The sequence below is a fragment of the Salvelinus fontinalis genome, chromosome 2, assembly GCF_029448725.1.
Source record: "Salvelinus fontinalis isolate EN_2023a chromosome 2, ASM2944872v1, whole genome shotgun sequence".
NCBI lineage: Eukaryota > Metazoa > Chordata > Actinopteri > Salmoniformes > Salmonidae > Salvelinus > Salvelinus fontinalis.
Window position 1 is genome coordinate 87,163,009 of NC_074666.1, and position 14,250 is coordinate 87,177,258.

A 14,250-nucleotide genomic window follows, 5' to 3' on the forward strand; every position below is an offset into this window, starting at 1 on the left:
TCACTAGAAAGCAGTATTAAGAAAACAACACACTAACCATCATCAGTGTATGTTTCCCTCACTATGATCACATGTTAACCATTTTAGTTGCTGAAATAAATAGACTCGTTTGTGGCTGCATGTCATCATTTGTAGTTATTTCCATTAATGAACAATGGTCTGTACGATAATATCCATCTGTCAATGTACTATATTCTGTGTGTCAGCTGCAAGTTCCAAATGGGAGAGAGAAGCTGTTTCCAACAACACAGGAAGTCCTATGTAGGTGAAGAGCATTGAAACGTGCTGCCGACTAGCCTGAGGACAGACAACAGGACATGACCCTGTGCCTGGACACAATCAGCTCATTGTCTCCCCTCAGCTCCATTGTCAGAGCTACACCTGTGGAGCAGCCAGCAAACAACAACAACCTGCTATAGCCTGACCAGGAGAGAATGTTGATGTTCTTGATGAAAAGACAGTTGGTGAGGTCACCATGTTTGCCACTGACCCCTTTACCCTCGTATCCTATGGTCTATTTGCTGAGTTACTAAATATACATAGCATTTGGCCAGGGGCTCTCTAAGTTCATTGGATGAACAACAAGAGAAAAGCACGTATTTAAGATACGTTTCAGGCTGCAGAAATAGCACGAATAGCTATTATACCAGCTAACAGAGATTTAATACAGTTAACACGCTAACATAGTATGATGAGCTGCTATGCTATTAACTGTAACCTGCTGTTAATTAGGTTAAACGGGAGCTTACATGTGCCTTAGAACATGTTAGACCACCTATGTAGCTTGCACATTTGGTTTATCACTCAAACCTAGCTGTTTCAGTTGGCTGACACCCAGATCCCTCACAAGATCTTTCAAAACACAGCCAGTCGGTTCCTTCAATAACATGTACCAAAATCAAGAGCAAGACAAGCCTAAATTCTGTAACCTCAGGAAAAATAAAACAATCAGTGATTAAAAAAATATTATTTGATCATTTCTGGGTGTTGAGCACACCGAATCAGGTTTGCAGTCTGACGTGTTTCCAGTCTTGTCAGTTGGCTAGGAATTTGCTTATCTCCTATGACAACAGCACTGTAGGACGGATGATGAGAGCAATGACCTAATGATCGGAGTGGAGTTGGACTCTGGCTACACTACTGTCCTTCCCCTGTAACTTCCTCTGACGGCTGATGATAAGCTGTACTACACAACATGGATTTGGGGTGGGGAGGTTTACTTTAGAGACGCTCAGTGAAATCATCCTCGCTGTCCCAACCTAACCTCTCCCCTCCGCTGGGAAGACAACCAGACCAAAGCACATTTTTGAAACACTATCCTCCCTCCCTCCCTCCCTCTCCTGCCAGCCATACTCTATGATCTCTGCCACCTCTCCCTCAGATGGGGACCAGAGAATCAAAAATACAATAACAATGAGAACAGCGTCAGCAGAATATCAAGCAGGGCCCTGGAACCGCTGGAGGATCCTGTCCGTGTAGGATGCCCCATCATGAGGCTGTGGTTGTGGGTCTGGAAGACTGTCAGAGAGCCAGCAGCATGCCAGGCAGAAAGGCCTATTAAGTGAAGGCAGATGAATGTGTTCTTCTTCTCCCCAGTTTATTGAAGCCCAACAGACCTCCCACCTCCTTTCCCCCAGAACCCACAGACAGAAAACTGGCACGGCACTCCACTAATAACATTTAGATGCTGTTCACATTGTCTTGTTCGTAACTTGTTGCGGTATGTGTTGTTGTTCTTTCTTTGATGGTGAGCCTTTCTTTTGTGCTGCCGTACCAAGGGGTATGAGTGGTGGAAGGATTACTCCTTTGACATGTTTTTGCATTAATCACAACAAAACCCCTACCTCACCCCTCTTTCTTCATCCGATTATCAAACACCCACTCAAACTGAGAATCTAAGCAGTTCATCATAATCCGTCAAGGAGTACTATCAACGTACATCAGATCATCTGTCTAATTAGCCTGTTAGACAGCCATTAACAATGACTCATTGTTATCAATAAACAAGGAACATGCTTACATTATGGCTCAAAGGATGTCCAATGTGGCACACAGATAGTCATTCTTTCAGATAATGTTGGTCTTTCCAAAAGCAACACCAACAACAACGTGTGTGGCACACACGCACGCACACACCTCCTCCTACTCCTCCCAACCCACCTTCGCCAGCGTCGGTGGGAGCCAGTGGGGTGTCATCCAAGAAGACTAGTGCACTGTTCAAGGAGGCAGCTGGACCTGCTTTTCAGAGCGCACGTGCACAGTTCACTGTGGGTGTGTCACAACAACAGCCCCACCAACTGATCCAAGGTCAGTACCCTCTGACCTCTGCCAGGTGGGGATATGAAGTACACCATGATCTCTTCTTAGCCACAGTACACTAGCTTTGCCAGGGAGGCACAAACGAGTCTGTTGTACTAGGGACTATAGTCTTAGAAAAAAAGGTGCTATGTACAACCTAAAAGAGTTCTTTAGCTGTCCCCATTGTAGGCCCACAGACCAATAAAAAAAGAAAAGAAGCTCAGTCGGGTCTCAACTTACTGTTGAGAGTTAGAATACTAGAATAAACTAAGCACAAATTATAAATTTGGTTGTTCATCAGCAGTCACTCAATTAGCCCATGTCAGCTACAATTTTTGGGGATTGGTAAGTTAGCAGCCATCTATCTAAACTTGTAGTAAGATGGTCGAATTATCAACCAGGGTGGGGCCCATTGATCATCAGTAATCATATTAAAAACTGCAAACATCCACCTTATTGGCAAAATTAGTAGAATTGCCTGAAACTAGTTATAACATTTTTTAAATCTTCTCTTCGCCCCATGGCAAAATGTGCAGAATAGAGGAAATTAACTTTATTTTTTTCTTCTCTTTGCTGTCAACATGGGGCACTAAAATGGTGGGGGTGGTGAGTTCCATTTTGTTGTGGCCCCTCCCCCATCCCTTGCCCATCCCTGCCATAGGAGAAACATTTGAAGAACCCTATTTGCGTCCAGGTAGAACCTGGAACTAAAAAGGATTCTACCTGGAACCTAAAGGATGCTCCTATGGGGACAGTCAATGAACCTTTTTGGAACCTTTTTGTCTAAGAGTGTATGACCACTGTGAATCACATCTGCAGTAAACAAACATTTTGTTGCTATTTTTCATAATATACAAGCTCTCTAGACTCTTGACACAACTATATCCACAAAAAGGATTTCTCGAAACATGCCAAGCCACTACTGTAGCATTGTTTTGTTAAGTTCATAAATCATCAATTATTAATACTAGTGTGCCTCCCAGTGGTCTTCCATTGATGATGCACCAGTATTTGACTACAGTTTTTCTCAGTTGCTATTAACAATTTTTGGATCTGTATGAAACCTACAGAGTGCGAATAAGACTGTGACATTCAGGGGGTCTCTATTTTTTTTGATTCTACAACAAGTCATGAGGTTTTCATCTGATAGTTAATCAAATCACTTAAAAAAGTAGGATACCTGCAAACGTTCGTCCACTCCAAAATAATTCCAACTTCCAAATAGTACACTTTTTACATGTTTTAGACCACTTTTTGCAAAACTTTAAATACAAATGTCATCAGTGAATACAAAATTCACTGCTAAAGACCTACTCCAGCCTCAGTGTGACCAGTTCATCACGTGATTCACTTGGCCTTTCACACGTGGCAGGAATAAGTGTGCTGGTTTATAGTATTTGTTTTGTTCACAGAATACTTACACATTATTTTCCATATTTCCCTTCCTTGGTTACATAATTTTTATCATAAGAGAAAAGTGTGCAATTGACCTTTCACTAAGCCCCGCCCCCTTGGTTACTGTTGCAACCTCCGACAACATTTTCCCCTCACAATGATCTCATACTGTGGTTCTAATACACAATTAAATTAAACACAGACTACCCCTTGCTAATTAGGAAACTCTTGGGTATGATGTGGTGGACTGTCATTACAATTACTTCACGGGAACCTGGTAAAATGTTTTTATTTAGTGTAGCTAGCCACTGAATGGCTCTGAATTCACTGTCAGCATGCAGTCAAAGCTATAACCCCTTGTAGAGCGAACTAGTGCTCTCAAATCTTATCCTGATGTGGACAGCAGATGGGAGTTGAATTTATAACATTGCAAACTTAGCTAGCTAACATACACTACCTTTCAAAAGTTTGGGGTCACTTAGATATGTCCATGTTTTTGAAAGAAAAGCACATTTTTGGTCCATTAAAATAACAGCAAATTGATCAGAAATACATTGTAGACATTGTTAATGTTGTAAATGACTATAGTAGTTGGAAACGGCTGATTTTTAATGGAATATTTACATAGGCATACAGAGGCCTATCATCAGCAACCATCACTCCTGTGTTCCAAGGGCACGCTGTGTTAGCTAATCCAAGTTTATCATTTTAAAAGGCTAACTGATCATTAGAAAACCCTTTTGCAATTATGTTAGCACAGCTGAAAACTGTTGTACTGATTAAAGAAGCAATAAAACTGGCCTTCTTTAGACTAGTTGCATCAGCATTTGTGGGTTTGATTACAGGCTCAAAATGGCCAGAAACAAAGAACTTTCCTCTGAAACTCGTCGGTCTATTCTTGTTCTGAGAAATGTAGTCTATCCCATGTGAGAAATTGCCAAGAAACTGAAGATCTCGTACAACCCTGTGTACTACTCCCTTCACAGAGCAGCGCAAACTGGCTGTAATCAGAATAGAATGAGGAGTGGGAGGCCCCGGTGCACAACTGAGCAAGAGGACAAGTACATTAGAGTGTCTAGTTTGAGAAACAGATGCCTCACAAGTCCTCAACTGGCAGCTTCATTAAATAGTACCTGCAAAACACCAGCCTCAACGTCAACAGTGAAGAGGCGACTCTGGGATGCTGGCCCTCTGGGCAGAGTTGTAAAGAAAAAGCCATATCTCAGACTGGCCAATGAAAAGAAAAGATTAAGATGGGCAAAAGAACACAGATACTGGACAGAGGAACTCAGTCTAGAAGGCCAGCATCCCGGAGTCGGGATCCCAATTAGCCAACTCCAATGGGGACAGCTAGTCTTACTGGGGTCCGACACATACATTAGAAAAATACATTAGAGACAAAAGACTTTACAATTTACATTCACTTAAAAACATGAACATGTGGTGCATCTATCAGTTACACATACATGTCAGTACATACACACAACAAGTAGTTCACATGGTGGAGAGTTGTTGTGCCGTGAGGTGTAGCTTAATTTTTGGTAAATGAGACAGAGAGCTAGCTAGCTAACCAGCTGAGCTAGCAAACAATGTAACTAAAACATAATTTCAGATTCTAAAAGCCTACTGTTCAATAATTTAGCCATTTAAGCATTACTTTTTTTGAAGAAAACTTTGCCATAACCCTCACTATTTTTCATGCGACTTGAACGTGAGCCTGGAGCTCTGCGATTGGTTAGCCAAAATTCTGGGGCGGGTAAATTGTGGTCATTGTTTCCTGCAATCCGTAAATACTACTGCACGAAATTCTAAATTACCCAATCAGTGTCATACCACAATATAGAGAAAGATCTGTCTAATTGTTAGGATTTTTTAACAATACTGCGGACATGCAGAGATTCAGAAAAATAAGTTGTGTTATTTCTTACTCCTAAATCATCATCTCCAGCATTGGCACCTTCCATTAGGAACTTTGCTTTGGTGTGGATTTAGGCCTAGAGATTAGTATCAGTTGTGTTCCTTGTATTCACCTTTCCTTATTTCTATTGTGGATTGGGTTTCTGTGTGCCAGTGGAAAGTCTAAAAAACTATGACCAAACCAACCTTTGTATTCAATTGGATTGTGATGATACCGATGAATGAATGTTGCATACAATGTGCTAATTTGTTGATAAAAAAAAAATCAAATAATTTTTCATTTGATGTATATAAAATATTCAAAAGAGGACAGTAATTGCCCATAATTCTGCACATTTGGGTAGTTCTTCTTCCAATTTGAATCATGATTTAGTGACTGCAAAAAAATGTGTTGATCTTCTGGGATTTTTAAAAGAGAGACTAACCTTCTGTTTTGTCTGCTTGGGCTCAAGAGATACAGTTGAAGTCGGAAGTTTACATACACCTTAGCCAAATACATTTAAACTCAGTTTTTCCCAATTCCTGACATTTAACCCTAGTATAAATTCCCTGTCTAGGTCAGTTAGGATCACCACTTTATTTTAAGAATGTGAAATGTCAGAATAATAGTAGAGAGAATTATTTATTTCAGCTTTTATTTCTTTCATCACATTCCCAGTGGGTCAGAAGTTTACATAAACTCAATTAGTATTTGGTACTATTGCCTTTAAATTGTTTAACTTGGGTTAAACATTTCGGGTAGCCTTCCACAAGCTTCCCACAATAAGTTGGGTGAATTTTGGCCCATTCCTCCTGACAGAGTTAGTGTAACGGAGTCAGGTTTGTAGGCCTCCTTGCTCGCACACGCTTTTTCAGTTCTGCCCACAAATTTTCAACAGGATTGAGGTCAGGGCTTTGTGATGGCCACTCCAATACCTTGACTTTGTTGTCCTTAAGCCATTTTGCCAAAACTTTGAAAGTATGCTTGGGGTCATTGTCCATTTGGAAGACCCATTTGCGACCAAGGTTTAACTTCCTGACTGATGTTTTGAGATGTTGCGTCAATATATCCACATCATTTTCCACCCTCATGATGCCATCTATTTTGTGAAGTGCACCAGTCCCTCCTGCAGCAAAGCACCCCCACAACATGATGCTGCCACCCCCGTGCTTCACGGTTGGGATGGTGTTCTTCGGCTTGCAAGCCTACCCCTTTTTCCTCCAAACATAACGATGGTCAACAGTTCTATTTTTGTTTCATCAGACCAGAGGACATTTCTCCAAAAAGTACGATCTTTGTCCCCGTGTGCAATTGCAAACCATAGTCTGGCTTTTTTATGGCGGTTTTGGAGCAGTGGCTTCTTCCTTGCTGAGCGGCCTTTCAGGTTATGTCGATATAGGACTCGTTTTACTGTGGATATAGATACTTTTGTACCTGTTTCCTCCAGCATCTTCACAAGGTCCTTTGCTGTTATTCTGGGATTGATTTGCACTTTTCGCACCAAAGTACATTCATCTCTAGGACACAGAATGCATCTCTTTCCTGAGCGGTGTGACGGCTGCGTGCTCCCATGGTGTTTATACTTGCGTACTATTGTTTGTACAGCTGAACGTGGTACCTTCAAGCGTTTGGAAATTGCTCCCAAGGATGAACCAGACTTGTGGAGGTCTTCATTACAATTTCTTTCTGAGGTCTTGGCTGATTTCTTTTGATTTTCTCATGATGTCAAGCAAAGAGGCACTGAGTTTGAAGATAGGCCTTGAAATACATCCACAGGTACACCTCCAATTGATTCAAATGATGTCAATTAGCCTATCAGAAGCTTCTAAAGCCATGACATCATTTTCTGGAATTTTCCAAACTGTTTAAAGGCACAGTCAACTTAGTGTATGTAAACTTCTGACCCACTGATATTGTGATACAGTGAATTATAAGTGAAATAATCTGTCTGTAAACAATTGTTGGAAAAATGACTTGTGTCATGCACAAAGTAGATGTCCTAACCGACTTGCCAAATCTATAGTTTGTTAACAAGAAATTTGTGGAGTGGTTGATAAACAAGTTTTAATGACTCCAACCTAAGTGTATGTAAACTTCTGACTTCAACTGTAAGTACGGTTGCAGTAATCTTTTTGCAGGCAGTCCTGTTCTTTTGATAAATGTATTTGCAATTGTGACAGTATTAAATAGTTTTGGTGAATGCATTTGTTTTAAGAAGACTGCTACATTTCGAAAACGCATTTCCTGTTTTGCTGGCCACGGAGTTCTTTGTCTTGCCGACTGTTTTGAAAATCGACAACATTGTTCCAAAAAATACGTGATTGAGAAAACTGTAATGCAGCTATCACTGTACTCAAAACACATTTTCACCATTTACTGAAATTGAGAGACTTTTATAAACAAAGCATTCTCTTGACATTGTCTAGGTTCAAACAAAAACTTTGACGTGAGCTGAATAAATTATGGTAAGTGTGTTTTTGGCATACTCTCGTGAGCCTCCGTTTCAATGATAGAATCTTCAATGACAGATATAACCCGACTTACTGTGCTGGAATGAAACTGGACATGAGGGAACATAAAGTATCAGATAGTCCTGCCATGTACAAGCCCATACCATCCCTTGACATTGTCCAATAACCTCTTTTAGGACACAGAGTATAGTAATGCGCAGACATTCTCTAGACAAAATGTTGAAACGTACAGTATATTAGTCCAGGCAATATGTGAAAATTGTGTTCACTTTTTCATAAAAGCATGAAACTTGGTACAGTTTGGGACCATGAACATTTTTATATATGGAGGCATCGCACAAATGCCTCCTGGCAGCCATGGCGACAATTTTCCATTCCGCCATAACCATGTAATGTATTTTGCATCATATCTCTTGAACAAAACATTGTAACACAGAAAAAGTGATGTTTACCCCCATGTTTGGATGGTCAAGGATTACAATGGTGCCATGTAAAACATCATAAACAATTCAGATTATTATATAATGGTGGACTGCCATGGTAAGCCATGGTAAGAAATCCAATCAAATCACAGTTTCTGACAACATACACAATAGAATATTATTTCTGTGGCATACAGAGCCGACGTACAGTTGTCTGCTGGTATCTTCTTGCTCCTGGTTGTGAATGTGGATACTGCGTTTCACTGTAAATTCATGGCACATAAGAACGCCTATGACTTGTCAGGACCCCGGGACTTGGTGATTTCATGGGCACATACAGTGCCTTCATAAAGTATTCATACCTCTTGACTTATTTCACAGTTTGATGTGTTATATCCTGAATTCAAAATGTATTAAATTTATATTTTTTTCTCCCCCATCTACACACCATACCCCATAATGACAAAGTAAAATGTGTTTTTAGAAATTTGTGCAAATGTATTGAAAATTAAATACAGAAATATCTCATTTACATACAGTACCAGTCAAAAGTTTGGACACACTTACTCATTCAAGGGTTTTTCTTTATTTTTACTATTTTCTACATTGTAGAATAATAGTGAAGACATAAAAACTATGAAATAACACATATGGAATCATGTAGTAACCAAAAAAGTGTTAAACAAATCAAAATATACATCAGATGATATGGCCTCCACAATCCCCCGACCAAATTGAGATGGTTTGGGATGAGTCGGACCCCAGAGTGAAGGAAAAGCAGCCAACAAGTGCTCAGTATATGTGGGTACTCATTCAAGGCTGTTGGGAAAGCATTCCAGGTGAAGCTGGGTGAGAGAATGCCAAGAGTATGCATAGCTGTCATCAAGGCAAATGGTGGCTATTTGAGGAATCTCAAATCTCATTTTGGTTACTACATGATTTTATGTGTTATTTCATAGTTTTGAAAATCCCTTGAATGAGTAGGTGTTATAAAACTTTTTACTGGCAGTGTATTTTATATTTTATATTGTTCAAAGTAGCCACCTTTTGCCTTGATAACAGCTTTGCACATTCTTGGCATTTTCTCAACCATCTTCATGAGGTAGTCACCTGGAATGCATTTCAATTAACATATGTGCCTTGCTTAAAGTTCATTTGTGGAATTTCTTTCCTTCCTAATGCATTTGAGCCAAACAGTTGTGTTGTGAATAGGTAGGGGTTGTATACAGAAGATAGCCCTATTTGGGAAAAGATCAAGTCCATAATTATGGCAAGAACATTTCAAATAAGCAAAGAGTGGAATAACTACAATGTTGTTGATTTATCCTCAGTTTTCTCCTATCACAGCCAGTAAACTCTGTAACTGTTTTAAAGTCACCATTGGCCTCATGGTGAAATCCCTGAGTGGTTTCCTTCCTCTCCGGCAACTAGGAAGGAAGGACACCTGAGTTAGGAAGGACACCTGTAGCTTTGTAGTGACTGGGTGTATTGATACACCATCCAAAGTGTAATGAATAATTTCACCATGCTCAAAGGGATATTCAGTGTCTGCTTTTTTATTTTTGTACCTCTACCAATAGGTGCCCTTATTTGTGAGGCATTGGAACACCTCCCTGGTCATTGTGGTTGAATCTGTGTTTGAAATTCACTGTTCGACAGAGGGACCTGACAGATAATTGTATGTGTGGACAGTGGTGTAAAGTACTTAAGTAAAAATACTTTAAAGTACAACTGAAGTAGTTTTTGGGGGTTTCTGTACTTTACTATTTATATTTTTGACAACTTTTACTTTTGTACTTTTTATAATTTACTTTTTACTCCATAAATTTTCCCTGAGACCCAAAAGTACTTGTTACATTTCAATTGCTTAGCAGGACAGGAAAATGGTCCAATTCACACACTTGTCAAGAGAACATCCCTGGTCATACCTACGGCCTCTGATCTGGCAGACTCACTAAAGACAAATGCTTTGTTTGTAAATTATGTCTGATTGTTGGAGTCTGCCCCTGGCTATCCGTACATTTTAAGCAAACCAGACAGCACGGTTTTCTTGTTAAATATAAGGAATGTGAAATTAAGTACATCTACTTTTGAAACTTAAGTATATTTAAAACCAAAAACTTTTTAACTTTTACTCAAGCAGTATTTTACTTGGTGACTTTCACTCTTACTTGAGTCATTTTCTTTAAGATATCTTTACTTTTACTCAAGTATGGTAATTGGGTACTTCTGCACCACTGTGTGTGGGGTACAGAGATGAAGTAGTCATTAAAAAATCATGTTAAACACTATTATTGCACACATTGAGTCAATGCAACTTAATATGTGACTTGTTCATTTCTGGGGGGAATGGCCCTAGCCCTCACCCTCCGATCCACCGGGTCCCAGACATGCTCAATGGGATTGAGATCCGGGCTCTTCGCTAGTCATGGCAGAACACTGACATTCCTGTCTTGCAGGAAATCACGAACAGAATGAGCAGTATGGCTGGTGGCATTGTCATGCTGGAGGGTCATGTCAGGATGAGCCTGCAGGAAGGGTACCACATGAGGGAGGAGGATGTCTTCCCTGTAATGCACAGTGTTGAGATTGCCTGCAATGACAACAAGCTCAGTCCGATGATGCTGTGACACACCGCCCCGGACCATGATAGACCCTCCAACTCCAAATCGATCCCGCTCCAGAGTACAGCCCTCGGTGTAACGCTCAGTCCTTTGACGATAAACGCGAATCCGACCATCACCCCTGGTGAGACAAAACCGTCACTCGTCAGTGAAGAGCACTTTTTGCCAGTCCTGTCTGGTCCAGCAACGGTGGGTTTGTGCCCATAGGCGACGTTGTTGCCGTGATGTCTGGTGAGGACCTGCCTTACAACAGGCCTACAAGCCCTCAGTCCAGCTTCTCTCAGCCTATCGCGGACAGTCTGAGCACTGATGGAAGGATTGTGCGTTCCTGGTGTGACTCGGACAGTTTTTTGTTGCCATCCTGTACCTGTCCCGCAGGTGTGATGTTCAGATGTACTAATCCTGTGCAGGTGTTGTTACACGTGGTCTGCCACTGCGAGAATGATCAGCTGTCCTTCCCGACTCCCTGTAGCGCTGTCTTAGGCGTCTCACAGTACGGACATTGCAATTTATTGCCCTGGTCACATCTGCAGTTCTCATGCCTCCTTGCAGCATGCCTAAGGCACGTTCACGCAGATGAGCAGGGACCCTGGGCATCTTTCTTTTGGTGTTTTTCAGGGTCAGTAGAAAGGCCTCTTTAGTGTCCTAAGTTTTCATAACTGTGACCTTAATTGCCTACCGTCTGTAAGCTGTTAGTGTCTTAATGACCGTTCCACAGGTGCATGTTCATTAATTGTTTATGGGTCATTGAACAAGGTTGGGAAACATGTGTAAACCCTTTACAATGAAGATCTGTGAAGTTATTTGGATTGTTACGAATTATCTTTGAAAGACAGGGTCCTGAAAAAGGGGCGTTTCTTTTTTTGCTGAGTTTATTTAGGCTTGCCGTAACAAAGGGGTTGAATACTTATTAACTCGAGACATTTCAGCTTTTCATTTTCAGTGAATTCATAAAAATACAGAAAAAATTATTCCACTTTGACATTATAGGTTATTGTGTGTTGGCCAGTGACCAAAACATCTCAATTTAATGAAGTTGAAGTTCAGGCTGTAACACAACAAAATGTGGAACAAGTCAAGGGGTGTGAATACTTTCTGATGGCACTGTTTGTACCTCAAGAGCTTTTCGGTCTCAAATTTCACCCACCACTCCTCAAATTATAGTTCAGAAAATGACATTTCCATTTTTGGAGCACTTCACAATTCTCCTTTATGATTGTACTAACAGTCAAGATAACATCAATCAAGCTGATTTTGAAATGTTCATGAAGAAAGCTACAGAGAAGGAGCAAGTCCTCTCACAAATTACGCTTTGGTGCGGCACATCACAAACAAATAATGCACGTTATTTATATAGCTTTTTTTTCACAACAACCTGGCCTAAACCCCCAAAAAGCAAGCGGTAGCAATGTGGAAAGGAACAATTTAAAAAAGATGAAAGGAACCTTCTTTAGCTGTACCAGGTTGAAGGTTGGAGTGCATCTGACCATCCGGTCCAGACAAGTTATGAATTTAGACAAGAGAGTATTGTAGAATATGTGACAGTTAATGAATCAGTTGTTCATTTAGGCAATATTCATGGCATGGATGACCAACAGGGTCATAGTAGATGAGAGTGTGCAAGACCCTCTAGCCAGAGAGTTGTCCACATAGGTCACAGGTGTCAAACTCATTCCACGGGGGGCCGAGTGTCTGCGGGTTTTCGCTCCTCCCTTATACTTGATTGATGAATTAACATCACTAATTAGTTAGGAACTCCCCACACCTGGTTGTCTAGGGCTTTATTGAAAGGAAAAACCAAAAACCTGCAGACACTAGGCCCTCCGTGGAATGAGTTTGACACCCCTGACATAGGTCAACAAAGATCTCCTATTCTATATTTCAATCCACTTCATCACTATTGGGACATAAGTCCATAATGAGTCTATATCTGGGCATTCTGAGAATGTGGCCAAGCCATCAGAGTCAGAGGCCAATCAGAGGCCAAGCCATGTGCTGTGACATTTTGGCAACTGGTCTTTTTGTATAGCTTACTGAAGTATATTTTATTAGTCCAGAAGACGCAGCAGATTCTCTTGAGACGTCCACTGCTAAAAGACTCCACCCTTCTCATGTCATTCTTGACAACAGGGCAACACTCCAATCCATACAAAATAACAGATTTGATGTTGGACACTTAGGTTGGAGTCAATAAAACTTGTTTTTCAACCAGTCCACAAATTTCTTGTTAACAAACTATAGTTTTGGCAAGTCGGTTAGGACATCTACTTTGTGCATGACACAAGTAATTTTTCCAATATTTTTTTACAGACAGATTATTTCACTTATAAATCACTGTATCACAATTCCAGTGGGTCAGAAGTTGACATACTCTAAGCTGACTAAGCCTTTAAACACCTTGGAAAATTCCAGAAAATTATGTCATGAATTTAGAAGCTTCTGATAGGCTAATTGACATCATTTGAGTCAATTGGAGGTGTACCTGTGGATGAATTTCAAAGCCTACCTTCAAACTCAGTGCCTCTTTGCTTGACATCATGGGAAAATGAAAAGAAATCAGCCAAGACCTCAGAAAAAAAATTGTAGACCTCCACAAGTCTGGTTCATCCTTGGGAGCAATTTCGAAATGCCTGAAGGTACCACATTCATCTGTACAAACAATAGTACACAAGTATAAACACCATGGGACCACGCAGCCGTCACACCGCTCAGGAAGGAGACGCGTTCTGTCTCCTAGAGATGAACGTACTTTGGGACGAAAAGTGCAAATCAATCCCCGATCAACAGCAAAGGACCGTGTGAAGATGCTGGAGGATACAGGTACAAAAGTATCTATATCCACAGTAAAACGAGTCCTATATTGACATAACCTGAAAGGCTGCTCAGCAAGGAAGAAGCCACTCCTCCAAAACTGCCATTAAAAAGCCAGACTACATTTTGCAACTGCACACAGGGACAAAGATTGTACTTTTTGGAGAAATGTCCTCTGGTCTGATGAAACAAAAATAGAACTGTTTGGCCATAATGACCATCGTTATGTTTGGAGGAAAAATGGGGATGCTTGCAAACCGAAGAACACCATCCCAACCGTGAATCACGGGGGTGGCAGCATCATGTTGTGGGGGTGCTTTGCTGCAGGAGGG